The sequence below is a fragment of the Zingiber officinale genome, chromosome 9B (assembly GCF_018446385.1).
Source record: "Zingiber officinale cultivar Zhangliang chromosome 9B, Zo_v1.1, whole genome shotgun sequence".
In the NCBI taxonomy this organism is placed as follows: Eukaryota; Viridiplantae; Streptophyta; class Magnoliopsida; order Zingiberales; family Zingiberaceae; genus Zingiber; species Zingiber officinale.
In genome coordinates this window covers 26727069-26743218 of record NC_056003.1, presented here as the reverse complement: position 1 = coordinate 26743218, position 16150 = coordinate 26727069, and positions in this window count along the sequence as shown.

The following is a 16150-nucleotide window of genomic DNA, read 5'->3' as shown; positions in this document are numbered from 1 at the left end:
CTTAGGTGGCCGGCCACATCATATTAAAAGGGATTTTATTTATAAATTTTTCTTATGTGGATTCCATGGTTTTAAAAGAGAGTTTAAAATTTAAATATTTCCTTTTATAGATTTCTACAAAGGATTAAGAAAAGATTTCAAATCTTTCCTTATTTGTAGATTAAAAGGTGGATTTTAAATTTTAAGAAAACTTTCCTTTTTAACCATGTTCATGATTTAAAAGAGAGTTTAAAAATTAAATATTCTCTTTTATAAGTTTCTACAAAAGATTAAGAAAAGATTTGATATCTTTCCTTATTTGTAGATTGAAAGAGATTTTAATTTTTAGAGATAACTTTCTTTTTATCCACATGTTTAAAAGAAAGATTTTAAATTATAAAATTTTCTTTTTACAAACTACCATGAAGGGAAAATTATTGGAGAAATTTTTATAAATTTCTGGAAATAAATTAGGAAGTTTTAATTCTTGTGTTAATTAAAACTCTCCTTGTTTTGTTTTTAAAAGTGGCCGGCCATTACAAATTGAGAAGAGAAAATTATTTTTAATTAAATAAATTTTCCTTTTCATGGCAAAAGAGTTAAGGAAGTTTTTATTAAAATTTCCTTATTTGTCAAGACCAAGGATTATAAAAGAGGGGGTAGAGGTGCCTTCATGGTGAACGACTCTATTATTTTTCTCCTCTCTTTTTCTCCTTGGGTGTGGCCGGCCCCTCCTCTTTCTCTCTTCTCCATCTTGTGGCCGAACCTCATCTCTTCCTTGGAGTCCTTGTGGTGGCCGGATCTTGCTTGGAGAAGGAGAGAAAAGGATGCGATATTTATAGCATCCCTTGGAGCTTGGTGGTGGCTGAACCTCTTCATCTTTGGAGGAGCTCTTGGTGGCCGAAGCCTAGAAGGAAGAAGAAGGTGCTTGGTGGTTCTCATCTCGGAAGATCGTTGCCCACACAACGTCCGAGGTTAGAAGAGGAATACGGTAGAAGATCAAGAGGTTATTTTTGCTTACAAAGAAAGGTATAACTAGTAATTATTTTCTGCATCATACTAGTTTTATTTGTATTGTTATTTTTGGAAATACCAAACACAAGAGGCATATGATTCTAGAGTTTTCGAAATAGTTTTTCGAGTTTGTGTTTTCTTCTTTTTCGAATTTGTGATTCGATTGTTCTTTTTGGTTAATCTAGAGTTATTTAAGGAAATAAATATTAGCTTTCCTTAAAAGGCTTTGCCTAGGCGGTGGTGGTTGCTCCCATATCCAAGAAGGCCATGTGCCTCGCCATGCAGTCCTGGAAGCCAATTTTGGAAATTAATATTTATGGAATTAATAACTTAAGTAGATTTGAATCAATAGTGTTAAGTTCCGCTTGCGATTCAAATCTAAACCATTAAGAACAGATAAGTTAAATTTGGAATCAATGATGTTAAGTTCCGTCTGCGATTCCTAATTTAACTTCTAAAGAACACAATAGGTTATTTAAGGAAAGGTTCGACATTTGAACAAAAATTTTTTTTGTACAGTGGAACCGGTATGATTTTCTTAGGACTAACCAACACAACCTACTACGCATATCAACATGACATTATCAAAAGAGATAAGTCAAGGTACCCGCCTCAAAAAGTGGAGATTGTCTCCGAAATAGACCCCATGTTGAGACGCTCATCTCGAATCAAAGTCCTGTAATATCAAACATATACGGATTTAGCTACTCCCACATATAACAAATAACAAAATTAAATTCTAATTTACCTGAAACCCTAATTATCTCATTAGAATTAAATCTATATTTAAATCAACCAAATCTCACCTAATATAAATCTATCATCTAACCATATAATCCAATTAATCATAACCAGAATAACCTCATTCTGACATTAAATCAATTCATAAGAACTCACCCAAATCCAAGATGGTCGCTGATGGCTCACGGTCGAAGGGGTTCCCTGCCCAAAACAGAAGATCAACGCTATTGATCACCAGCGAACAGTGCTGGCCAAGCTACAAAGGCTGGCAGACAAACAATCACAACCTCCAACTACAAATTAAACTCGCATCACTACTTATTTGATATCATACTTACATTACTCCAACTCTAAATCCTCAGCCAGTGATCCCCAGTTGGAGAACCCACTGTCGAAATTGATTGTTGGAGCGAGATGGAGCTGCAGATTTCTAGAACAAACACCCCTAACCGGTAGTTTCCCTCTCTGGAGGAAATCGGCGCAGTGAAGAGAGGAGAGGCGTCAGCTACACTAGGAGGTGCTGGGCTGTGCCGGCCGATCGGCGGCGACAATAGCTAGTGGCGAGCAGGAGACAGCTAGGGCACGACTCTCTGCCCTTGGTCGGAGATCGTCCCTGTTGGTTGGTCCTAGGAGGATTGTTGTTACGCTCCGCAAGTGTACGGAAAATGTCGCAAGTAATATAAAAGATTATCGTATCCACAGGGACTGGAATAAGCACTAGAAATGCCTCAATGCGAATTAGCTAAACAACTATCCAATTGTTTCAAATGCAAAGTGAAGGTAAACAAATCTAATATTAAAGATCAACAAACAAGAGTTTAGTATTTTGGGTTATGATAAGGGGAGATTCTAGGAGTTTCGGTTTCTTTGTAAGATTTCTTGAATGTAAATGGTTCACCAATTCTTATCCCTCAATTGCCAAACACTTGTAGAAAGTTGCCGGTTCTCTCTTGCAATAGATAACCGGCTAAGGACTGAGAAATGTATCTAAATATGATCAATTAGACGTGAACCTACGTTGTCCTTACACAGAAGCGCACCTATTACTATGCCTTCCTCGGATATCAACATAGAAGCCCACAACTTATTAATCTATCAAGATACAAGAAACTAATCACAAGATCCATCCTACTCTCTTGAATATTCCTATTTCCTCTTTAAGATTATCTCTCAAACGTCCTTACACGGGCTTGCACCTGTCACGTGGATCCCTCGGATGATCGAGTGAGAGTTTATCTTTACTAAGTTCACAAGAAATCTAAACAATCAATCAAGAATGAGAATTAAGCACAAATCACCATTAGTCATTCAAGATCTAATTGATACAAGCAAGACAATGTCATTGAAACAAGAAATTGGCAAATCCATAAGAGATTACATCAATCCATCATACAAATACTCCCTTAATCCTAGAATACAAGATCTACTCCATGAATCGAGGAAGAATACCCGAAGAAATAAAGATTACAAGCATTTCTTAAATCCCCAATCCAAGAAACCAAGAAAAGGGGGAAAGAGAAAACTTATCTACGAAGAAGCCTCGTCTTCGGATCCAATCCTCGCTCCGGAGTCGAAATCGTCAAGAACTCCCCTCGAATCACCCAGAAATCCTCCCAAGAATGGGAGGATACCACCAAATCTTGCCTTCTCCCAAAAGGGGAAGAGATCCCCTTTCAATTCATGAAGGAGTGTTTAAATAGAGGAGGAAATCGGGCGCCACACGACCCCATGACACGGCCGTGTGAGAGTCACACGGCCATGTCCAGTTCCTTCTCTGCCAAAGCTGCACGGCCGTGTGACTCACACGGCCAGGACCCTTCTGTTCTCTGGAAATTGTTGGAGTGTATACTGAAAGCCTAAGCTTTTGTAAACATTTGTTTTGAATAAAGAATCACATTTGGTCAAATTATCTACATTTATTTGTAGTTGTTCAATTAATTTATATTGTAGATAACATAGTATGTGGTGTCACATACAGAAGATGATGTTATCAGTACCTTATAAATTATAAACAGTGGCTCACGACCAAAATGGAAAGGAACAAACCATTAGAAGGTCGTAGTGTAATTAAGTACCAGTTTATCTTGATTGTATAATTACACTAGTACACTCAGAGTGTATTGAGTAGGACCATTTGAGGTCGTTTCTTTTATATTGACTTTATAAAGAAACAAAGACCTCAGTTATTATGGAAGTGTGTGCTCTTAATCCTAATGTAATAACAAGCACATATATTTGATATTTATTTCTTTAATTTATCAATGGGTGAGATTTAGTTCGTTGAATCAATAAACCCGATAAGTTGGGAAATGGTATCACTTATAGTGTGTGTTGTTGATTATAGAAGGAAACTGTGTCCTAGAGATACTAGGTTGATAATGTCCTCAAGAGGAGCTCATAAAGATTGTCATGTTAAACCCTGCAGGTGGACTTAGTCCGACATGATAATAAGGTTGAGTGGTACTACTCTTGGACTTAGATATTAATTAAATGAGTTGTCAGTAACTCACTTAATTAGTGGACATTCGATATCTTAAACACAGGGAGACTAACACACTCATAATAAGAAGGAGCCCAAAAATGTAATTTGGGATTGGTGCGGTAGTTCAATGATAGTTCTCTAGTGGAATGAATTATCATTGATAAATTTAAGTTGTGTGTTCGGGGCGAACACGGGATGCTTAATTTTATCGGGAGACCAAAACCAATTCCTCCTCTCGGTCCCTATCGTAGCCTCTTATTTGTAGAGTTCTATACCCACCTATACCCACCTTCTATACCCACCCAATAGGGGCCGACCAAGCTAGCTTGGGAACAAGCTAGGGCCGGCCTAGGTATGAATTTGGGTGGCCGGCCCTAGCTTGAACCCAAGCTAGTGGGGGCCGGCCAAATTAAATTAAAAAGGGATTTTAATTTTAGTTTTTATTATGTGGAAGAAATAATTTATTAAAGAGAATTAAAATTAAAATATCTCTCTTATAAAAGATCTACAAAAGATTAAAGAAAGATATTAGATCTCTTTCCTTATTTGTAGATTGGTGAGTTATTTTATTTTCTCTTTTAAAATTATTCACATGTTGATAAAATTAAAATTATAAATTTCCTTTTATCAACCATGAAGAGATTTTTAAAGAGAAATTTTATTTTTTAAAATTTCTGAAAACAAATTAGGAAGTTTTAATTGTTGATTGAAACTTGTCCAATTTGTTCTCCAATGATGTGGCCGACCAATGTAGATTTAATTGGGAAATTTTATTTTATTTTTCTCAATTAAATCATGTCAAGGAAATTGAGGAAATTTTATTGTAATTAAATTTCCTAATTTGCCTAGGCCAAGGAATAAAAAAGAAGGGGTGAGGGTGCCTTCAAGAGACACAACCTCTATTATTTTCTCTCTCTCTTTTCCTTGGTGTTGTGGCCGGCCATCATCTCTTCTCTTCTTCCTCTTTGTGGTGGCCGAAACTTTCTATTGCTTGGAGCTCTTGTGGAGGCCGGATACTACTTGGAGAAGAAGAAGAAGAATGAGAGGAAGCTTGCATCTCTTAGAGCTTGGTTGGTGTTTTTCTTCTTCCTTGGTGAAGCTTTCTTGTTTTGGCCGAACCTAGCTAGGAGGAGAAGAAGGTGCTTGGTGGTTTCTCATCTCGGAAGATCGTTGCCCACACAACGTCCGAGGTTAGAAGAGGAATACGGTAGAAGATCAAGAGGTTTTTCTACAAGGTATAACTAGTAATTTTTCTTTCCGCATCATGCTAGTTATTTATGGAAATAATACCAAATACAAGAGGCTTACGTTCTAGAATTTCGAATATGTTTTTCGATGTTGTGTTCTTTTGTTTTTTCTTTTCCTTGTGATTTGATTGTTCTCTTTGGTTAACCTAAAGTTATTTTAGGAAATTAAATATTAGCTTTCTATAAAAGGTTTTGTCTAGTCGGTGGTGGTTGCTCCCATATCCAAGAAGGCCATGTGCCTCGCCACGTCAGTACTGGGAACCAATTATGGAAATTAATATTTAATGGAATTAATAACTTAAGGAGACTTGGGTCGAACGTGTTAAGTTCCGCAGGAGATCCAAGTCAAAACCTAAAAGAACAAATAGATTAAGTTTTGGATCAAACGTGTTAAGTTCCGCAGGCGATCGAAAATTTAATTTAAAAGAACACATGGTAGCTAGGAAAAGGTTCAGACCTTTGTACAAAATTTTTGTACAGTGGAACCTACAGGTTTTCCGAGTAGCAACCAACAATTGGTATCAGAGCTAGGGTTTTGCCTCTGTGTATTTGGTATTTAGTTTAATTATGCACATGTCATACATAATTTAGGCAGGATAATAGTAGGATGTGCTAACTTTGTGGATGCAGGATTCAACTATTATGGCTTTTTGTTATTATGTGTGTGATTGGACCCTTGGACATGTCAAGGGCATTTATATGTGTGTGCATGATTGTATTAAAATATAGCAGGAGCTGTATTTAGTTTTTATTAGGATTTTATTTTTGATCTAGATACATGTACATTCCTTTTATGGAATATAGGATCAAAAATGTAAAATTCTATTTATGTCGCGGACCGAATCTTGCAAAGCGTGGAACTTTCTAAGGACCAGAGGCGCAGCGAAACTTGGAGCAAGATGAATGCGACAGCTAGACCCGGTGGCGGTGGCCAAATATGGCAACAGCTTGGGATGACAACACACGGAGGACAATTAGAGATAAAAGCCATAATAGTTGAAAATTAAATTTTCTATTTATTGCTTTTATATTATGCTGTGTGTGCATGTTAGTTTACAAGTTTTAGTAGGCTAGCATAGTTAAAATTCCTCATTTATAAATAACTAAGTGGGAGAGGGATTTTTAAGTAAATCCCATGGTCTCCATTACTGGTTTGTAAGTGATGCAAACAAGCTTGTGCGTTGGCTTTGAGTGCCTTCCTCCATAATGGATGAGCTTGTTTGCGGATCACTAGAACAGACTTCCATTTTTGGATGACTATAGGAAGTTAATTAAGAGCGTGTGATCTTCCCCAACGGAAGGGGCATAATCTTATTAATGGACTTAGTGTCAAGTAATGGTATACACTTAGACACATCTAATAGTATCCTCCCCAACGGAGTCACTGCTATTATTTGTGTGACCAAATAATACCAACTATTAATTTTATTTGTCAAAAAGTTAGGTTGACAAGATTATAAAATTAATGGGTTAAAACCCTCCTTTTACAAATGTTGAATTTGTATACGTCCACACTAACGTGGCATACAAAATTAACGGTGTTATGAGGTGTTGGTTAATTTAAAATAGTATTGTTTGAGGAATCAATATTATTCTAAATTTAGAGTTCTAACCAAAAGTTATTTGTGATTCTTAGGATGACTTTCAACCCACTGTCCATCATACTTCAACAGAATAGACTTACTGGACCTAATTACATAGATTGGAAAAGGAGCCTGGACATTATTCTGACTGCTGAAAGCTATAAATTTGTACTGACTGAACCTTGTCCTGATGCACCCACTGGTGAATCTACCCAAGAGGAGATTGAATATCATAAGAGATGGGTAAAGGCAGATGAGATGGCGCGGTGTTACATTTTGGCTTCAATGTCAAATGTATTGCAACATCAGCATCAAGATTTACCAATAGTTTATGATATTATGAACAATCTCAAGGAGCTCTTTGGTCATCAGGATAGGGCTTCTAGACAAGAAGCTATGAGAAAGATAATGACAGCCACCATGCAAGAGGGTACTCCTGTAAGGGATCATATCCTAAAGATGATGGCTTATCTGAACGAGATACAGATCCTTGGAGGAGAAATTGATGGGGAAACCCAGATCGATATGATCCTCCAAACGCTACCTAGAAGTTTTGAGCAGTTCCGCCTGAACTATAATATGAATAAAAGGATTTATTCATTAGGGGAACTACTGACAGAACTTCAAGCAGCAGAAGGATTATTTCGTCACAATTCTCAAATTCACTTTGCTGAAAATGGTTCTACTTCTAAACCAAGAGGAAAGAAGAAGAAGAAACAAGCTGGCTCAGCAAAGAAAGTGAATAAATCTCAGAGTACGGGATTTAAAGCTGGAGTGAAGAAGCCGAAGGGCAAGTGCTTCATCTGCAAGCAGGCAGGACATTGGAAGGCGGACTGTCCTCGTAGGAACCAAAACAAAGGTATATCTCATGCTCTAGTTGTTGAAACATGTTTAGCGGTGTTATCTACCAGTACCTGGTGTGTAGATACGGGAGCCACTGATCATGTCTGCAATTCTTTGCAGGGGTTCCAGGAAACCCGACGACTATATGAAGGGGAGATTACCGTCTACATGGGCAATGCTACTAAGGTGGCAGCTGTTGCAGTGGGAGACGTCTACTTATCTTTTAGTAGAAATAGAAATTTGGTTTTAAGAAATTGTCTTTATGTACCCAGTTTTAGAAAGAATTTAATTTCAATTTCTAAACTATTTTTAGATGGATATTCAGTTTCTTTCAGTAACGATGTAGTTATTAAAAGAAATAAAGTAATTATCTGTTCTGGTGCATTAGTTGGCAATTTGTATACTTTAAATCCAATTTCTTCCACAAAGCAAAACATGGAAATTTATAACTCATCTTCTAATTCTAATAAGAGAAAAGAACCTTCGGAAATGAACCAAGCATATCTTTGGCATCTAAGGCTTGGTCATATTAACTTAAGTAGGATTCGGAGGCTTATAGCCGATGGACTTTTGAGTTCATTAGAGTTGGAAAATTTTCCAACTTGTGAATCCTGCTTAGAAGGAAAAATGACCAAGAGGCCGTTCAAGGCCAAGGGGTATAGAGCCAAAGAAGTGTTAGAATTGGTTCACTCTGATTTGTGTGGTCCTATGTCTGTCCAAGCAAGAGGAGGTTTTGAATATTTTGTCTCTTTCATAGACGATTGTTCAAGATACGGATACATTTACCTAATGCGCCGCAAGTCCGAGTGCTTTGATAAGTTCAAAGAATACAAGGCTGATGTGGAGAAACGATTAGGTAAAAGTATCAAGACACTACGATCAGATCGTGGTGGCGAATACCTCTTAGAGAGTTTATGAATTACTTATCGAGGCTGGATTCAATCCCAATTGTTCGCACTGGAACACCCCAACATAATGGTGTAGCAGAACGAAGGAATATGACTCTTATGGAGATGGTTAGATCGATGATGAGTTATTCGAATTACCAAATTCGTTTTGGGATATGCCCTAGAAACAGCGCAGATTCCGAACTTAGTACCTTCTAAATCAGTTTCTTCTACTCATAGAATTGTGGAATGGGCGAAAACCCAGCCTAAGACATATTCGGATTTGGGGTAGTCCAGACATGCTGAAACCAGATGTTGATAAGTTAGAATCTCGTCAGAAGTTCGCGTGTTTGTAGGATATCCCAAAGGAACAAAAGGTGATTTATTTTATAGTCCTAATATCCGAAGGTCATTGTTAGCACCAATGCCCGCTTTTAGAAGAAGACTATATAATGGATCACAAGCCCAAGAGCAAAGTTGTTTTAGAAGAACTTAGAGAGGACACGTCTACTTTAGTACCAACAAGACAAGATGAAGTACCACAAGAGACCGCAACACGTGTCACACATGATACACAACCACGCATGCCTCGTCGTAGTGGGAGGGTTGTAAGGTATGAGAGATTCATGTTTTGGGAGAGTCTTCGGACTTGATCCCTGTAAACATGAACCCGATCCCCGAACATATGAAGCACTCCAAGATATAGATGCAGATCTTGGCAAAAGGCAATGAATTCTCAAATAGAGTCTATGTACTCTAATAAGGTCCGGTTGTAGAACCACCGATGGTGTAAAAGCCGTTGGATGCAAGTGGATCTACAAAAGGAAAAGAGGGATGACGGAAGGTAGAAACCTTCAAAGCTAGGCTTGTTGCGAAAGTACACAAAGAGGGAATCGATTATGAGGAAACCTTTTCACCGGTAGCCATGCTTAAGTCTATCCGGATACTCTTATCCATTCGCTCATATGGATTATGAGATTTGGCAAATGGATGTCAAGACAGCTTTCCTTAATGGAAGTCTTGAAGAGAACATCCATATGAAGCAACCAGAAGGGTTCATTGAAAAAGGCAAAGAGCATCTAGTGTGCAAGCTCAATCGGTCCATTTATGGACTGAAGCAAGCTTCAAGGTCTTGGAACATCCGGTTTAATGAAGTAATCCAGTCATATGGATTTATTCAAAGTCCGGATGAGTCTTGTGTATATAAGAAGTGTAACGGAAACGTGGTGGTATTTCTTGTACTATACGTAGATGATATTTTGTTAATTGGAAACAATGTCAAGGTATTATCAGACGTAAGGGTATGGTTGTCCAAACAATTTGATATGAAGGACTTAGGAGATTGTGCACACATTCTTGGAATCAAAGTTATAAGGGATCATAAGAAAAGAATGTTGTGTCTGTCCCAAGCTTCATATATAGATACAATCCTTGCTCGTTTTAGTATGCAGGATTCCAAGAAAGGTTTCTTACCTTTTAGACATGGAGTAGCTCTATCTAAAGAGATGTCTCCAAAGACGTCGAAAGAGATAGAGGACATGAAAGCAGTTCCTTATGCTTCGGCTGTAGGAAGCCTAATGTATGCAATGCTATGTACGAGACTCGATATCCTGCTTTGCCGGGCATGGTCACAGATATCGAGTAACTCGACAAGGACATTGGATCTGTAAAGCATATATTAAAGTACCGAGAAGGACTAGAGATTATATGCTAGTTTACCAAGCACGATCCGCCCCTGTGGGTTACACTGATTGATTTTCAATCGATAGGGATAACAGAAGTCTACATCGTGCTATGTGTTTACTTTAGGAGGTGGAGTCATTTCATGGAGGAGTGTTAAGCGAAATGCGTTTCGGACTCAACCATGGAAGTCGAGTATGTAGCACCTCGAGGCAGCTAAAGAAGAGTATGGCTCAGAACTTTCTAATGGACTTAGATGTGATTCCCGGTTTGCCCAAAATCATCACAATTTATTGTGATAATAGCGGAGCAGTAGCTCAAGGATACCACGGCCTCATAAGGGCTCATATACCGACCTGTGCCGTCGGGAGATCTTGCCGAGGAGCTCAGTTGGCTCCATGCCCCGAGCTGGTCCCCGCTCAGGGTTTACCCTTACACTTAGCCATGACGATAAATATCGGCCGCCTAGAGTGTTGGAGTGTATACTGGAAGCCTAAGCTTTTGTAAACATTTGTTTTGAATAAAGAATCACATTTGGTCAAATTATCTACATTTGTTTGTAGTTGTTCAATTAATTTATATTGTAGATAACATAGTATGTGGTGTCACATACAGAAGATGATGTTATCAGTACCTTATAAATTATAAACAGTGGCTCACGACCAAAATGGAAAGGAACAAACCATTAGAAGGTCGTAGTGTAATTAAGTACCAGTTTATCTTGATTGTATAATTACACTAGTACACTCAGAGTGTATCGAGTAGGACCATTTGAGGTCGCTTTTATATTGACTTTATAAAGAAACAAAGACCTCAGTTATTATGGAAGTGTGTGCTCTTAATCCTAATGTAATAACAAGCACATATATTTGATATTTATTTCTTTAATTTATCAATGAGTGAGATTTAGTTCGTTGAATCAATAAACCCGATAAGTTGGGAAATGATATCACTTATAGTGTGTGTTGTTGATTATAGAAGGAAACTGTGTTCTAGAGATACTAGGTTGATAATGTCCTCAAGAGGAGCTCATAAAGATTGTCATGTTAAACCCTGCAGGTGGACTTAGTCCGACATGATAATAAGGTTGAGTGGTACTACTCTTGGACTTAGATATTAATTAAATGAGTTGTCAGTAACTCACTTAATTAGTGGACATTCGATATCTTAAACACAGGGAGACTAACACACTCATAATAAGAAGGAGCCCAAAAATGTAATTTGGGATTGGTGCGGTAGTTCAATGATAGTTCTCTAGTGGAATGAATTATCATTGATAAATTTAAGTTGTGTGTTCGGGGCGAACACGGGATGCTTAATTTTATCGGGAGACCAAAACCAATTCCTCCTCTCGGTCCCTATCGTAGCCTCTTATTTGTAGAGTTCTATACCCACCTATACCCACCTTCTATATCTACCCAATAGGGGCCGACCAAGCTAGCTTGGGAAACAAGCTAGGGTCGGCCTAGGTATGAATTTGGGTGGCCGACCCTAGTTTGAACCCAAGCTAGTGGGGGCTGGCCAAATTAAATTAAAAAGGGATTTTAATTTTAGTTTTTATTATGTGGAAGAAATAATTTATTAAAGAGAATTAAAATTAAAATATCTCTCTTATAAAAGATCTACAAAAGATTAAAGAAAGATATTAGATCTCTTTCCTTATTTGTAGATTGGTGAGTTATTTTATTTTCTCTTTTAAAATTATTCACATGTTGATAAAATTAAAATTATAAATTTCCTTTTATCAACCATGAAGAGATTTTTAAAGAGAAATTTTATTTTTTAAAATTTCCGAAAACAAATTAGGAAGTTTTAATTGTTGATTGAAACTTGTCCAATTTGTTCTCCAATGATGTGGCCGACCAATGTAGATTTAATTGGGAAATTTTATTTTATTTTTCTCAATTAAATCATGTCAAGGAAATTGAGGAAATTTTATTGTAATTAAATTTCCTAATTTGCCTAGGCCAAGGAATATAAAAGAAGGGGTGAGGGTGCCTTCAAGAGACACAACCTCTATTATTTTCTCTCTCTCTTTTCCTTGGTGTTGTGGCTGGCCATCATCTCTTCTCTTCTTCCTCTTTGTGGTGGCCGAAACTTTCTATTGCTTGGAGCTCTTGTGGAGGCCGGATACTACTTGGAGAAGAAGAAGAAGAAGGAGAGGAAGCTTGCATCTCTTAGAGCTTGGTTGGTGTTTTTCTTCTTCCTTGGTGAAGCTTTCTTGTTTTGGCCGAACCTAGCTAGGAGGAGAAGAAGGTGCTTGATGGTTTCTCATCTCGGAAGATCGTTGCCCACACAACGTCCGAGGTTAGAAGAGGAATACGGTAGAAGATCAAAAGGTTTTTCTACAAGGTATAACTAGTAATTTTTCTTTCCGCATCATGCTAGTTATTTATGGAAATAATACCAAATACAAGAGGCTTACGTTCTAGAATTTCGAATATGTTTTTCGATGTTGTGTTCTTTTGTTTTTTCTTTTCCTTGTGATTTGATTGTTCTCTTTGGTTAACCTAAAGTTATTTTAGGAAATTAAATATTAGCTTTCTATAAAAGGTTTTGTCTAGTCGGTGGTGGTTGCTCCCATATCTAAGAAGGTCATGTGCCTCGCCACGTCAGTACTGGGAACCAATTATGGAAATTAATATTTAATGGAATTAATAACTTAAGGAGACTTGGGTCGAACGTGTTAAGTTCCGCAGGAGATCCAAGTCAAAACCTAAAAGAACAAATAGATTAAGTTTTGGATCAAACGTGTTAAGTTCCGCAGGCGATCCAAAATTTAATTTAAAAGAACACATGGTAGCTAGGAAAAGGTTCAGACCTTTGTACAAAATTTTTGTACAGTGGAACCTATAGGTTTTCCGAGTAGCAACCAACAAATGCTACACGGCCGTGTGGTGCACACGGCCACCACCTGCTTGGCCTTTGGAAACCTCACACGGCCGTGTAGATCTACACGGCCATGTAAGGCATGTAACGCCCGAAAATTCTCGAAACTGCATTATAAATATTCTATGATTTTTCTGGAATTTTTAGATATTTTTTCGGAATTTTCCGTGTAGCGGAAGTAGCAAAAATAATTAGAACCGCAAAATAGCTTAGGCGGGAATCGAACCCGGAACCTCTCGGATCCGATAACTTTTAGTTAGCCTTAGTAACCAGATGAACCCAGCAGGGCCGTGCTGAAAGGAAAGAGATTCAATTAAATTTATATTGAAGTTGGGTGAACTAATTCCTAAATATAAATAGGAATTAATAAGTGGAGAGATGGGATTTAATCGGCAACTTCTCCTTTCCTCACCCTAGCCACGCCGCAACCCTTCTTCTCCTTCCTTCTCTCGACGCCAACACCCAAGCAAGCCTAGGGTTTCATCCCTAGGGCCATAGGAGTGCCTTCCGGTGACATCTCGGACACGAGGACGCTCCCCTCCGCGAGAGGAACACGTAGACGCGAGAAGATCGACGAAGGGACCTTCTCCACCGGAAACTAGCGCTTAGATTTGTAAGAAATCTAGCACACGAGGTAAGAAACCCCTCACCTGCAGTATAAGTAGCTCCGTTTGGGTTTTCTACGCATTAGTTTAGCTATATGCAGATTTTTATCGACGCATAGCGTGAAATTGACCCTCCTCGCAGGTTTAGGGATTTAGTGAGCACTCCTAGATGGGCCGGACACGTAATCCCTCTTCAGTGGGGATTTCTAGACGTTGTCGGGTGCCTAGAAGTGGTCTCCCTAATAGAGAGGAGAGTTGGGGCACACTAAGTGTTCGATAAAATAGCTAGTTAAGTAAAAATGCAAATTAAGCATTTTAACAGCTCAGTTGAATGCATCAGAAGCATCTAAATCAGTAAATCAGTTTATTCTAGCTTATATGGGACTACGGTCCAATGGGTGGGCTCCCACAGTCGCCTCTGGGTTCAGACAACCTAGCTCTAGGTTCAGATAACCTAGAAACAGCAATTTAGAACAGTTTAGCTATATTCAGTATTTTACTTTTCAGTTGGCACTGTACCGGATTAGATATCCATTGGGTTGGACTCCCACAGTCATCCCTAGGTTCAGATAACCTAGTAAACCCTACTAAATTCGGGACTTGCAAACCCGGGTTTAGTTAGGGATGCGCGCATAGTCGGGCCCAAAAGCACATGATTATTATTTTGATCTACTATGCTATTAGTTTTCAAAACTCATAAAATCAGTTATGTTAGTTGAGTTTGATTTCAGTTGAGTTAGCTTCGGTTAGCTTAGTTCTCTATTATTGTTCTATGTGATTAGCTTGCTATGCCATGTTTCAGCTTACATGTTCAGTTATTTCAGTTTATGCTTGCAACCATAGTATGCCATGCCAGTACATGTTTTCAAATAGCATTCTTTAAAAGCATGTTTGCATCGTTGCATGTTTTAGTGAGGTAGTTGGTTTCTTACTAAGCTTTAAGCTTACAGATTCTACTTTCCTTATACTGCAGATAAAGGTAAAGGGAAAATGGACTAGCAGAGGAAGCTGGAGTTCAATGCAAAGATGGTGTGTGTGGCAGGAACTGGAATAAAAGATCCTCAGGGGTTTTAGCAAGCTTAAATAGTTGAATTCTTAGTATTTCTTCTTTCATGCATTTTTAGACCTTAGAATGTTTAAACCATGGGAGATTTATTTAGTTTGTTAGTAATTATGTTAGAATGCTGGTTAATAGTTGCTAGAATATATTCCAATTGATTTTAGAATTGTTGTGTGAGGTTTTGGCACGCCAGAGTGCTGAAATCAGGGACTCGATTAAATCAGATATGTGATGATCTGAACATGATCGCAACAAGTGAAGTTGAAGTCGATCAAGTCTGTCACTTGCTCAAGGAATGAAACAAGGAAAATCCATAGATCCTTCACTGCTGAAGGCCATATTCTCACCGACCGACCGGTCATCGACTGATCGAGTTTTCACTTAGATTGATCGGGTGATCCGGAGCCAGTTACGGATTGCACCATATATCACACACATATATATGGTTACACCACTTGCCTACACTTGACAAGCTTATTGCGATCGATCACTGGATCGATCCGATAGGCCAATCGATCCATGGATCGATTGAAATGCCTGATTACAGCTAGCAGGTCATCCGAGAGGCATAGATTCTCTTCCCTAGCATGTGTACAACTCCTAGGTACACTTAGAATGTTAAGTTCAGATTTTACAGTAATTAATTTAGCAAAATTTTAATCAATCCAGATTTTTGCAATAGTAATTTAGCATAGCATTACGTAACGATCGGCCTCGTAGCCTAGTCAGTAGGAGGCGGGTCGTTACAGGCATCTGCTCTAATTTCTTCAAATCAAGACACGGCCGTGTGAGATTCACACGGCCATGTCCTCTTCCCTTCCTGTTAAAACTACACGGTCGTGTGTGGTACACGGCCTGATGCTCTCTCCCTTCAATTCCTTCCAAGCTTGTCCGAGGACGCATAATCTTCACCAATTTCGACTCCTGTGTACAGAAAATGCACAAAAAGCAGATCTCCGAACCAAAAGAGTAAATATGCTAAAAGGAAAGCTGGAAGTATAAAAATGCATAGATCAAGCATGCTCAAAGTATGTAAATGTGCGTAAAAACATGCATAAAAGAGTATATAATCTACGCACATCACACCCCCAGACTTAAACCTTTGCTTGTCCTCAAGCAAAATGCTGCAGTCTAAATTCA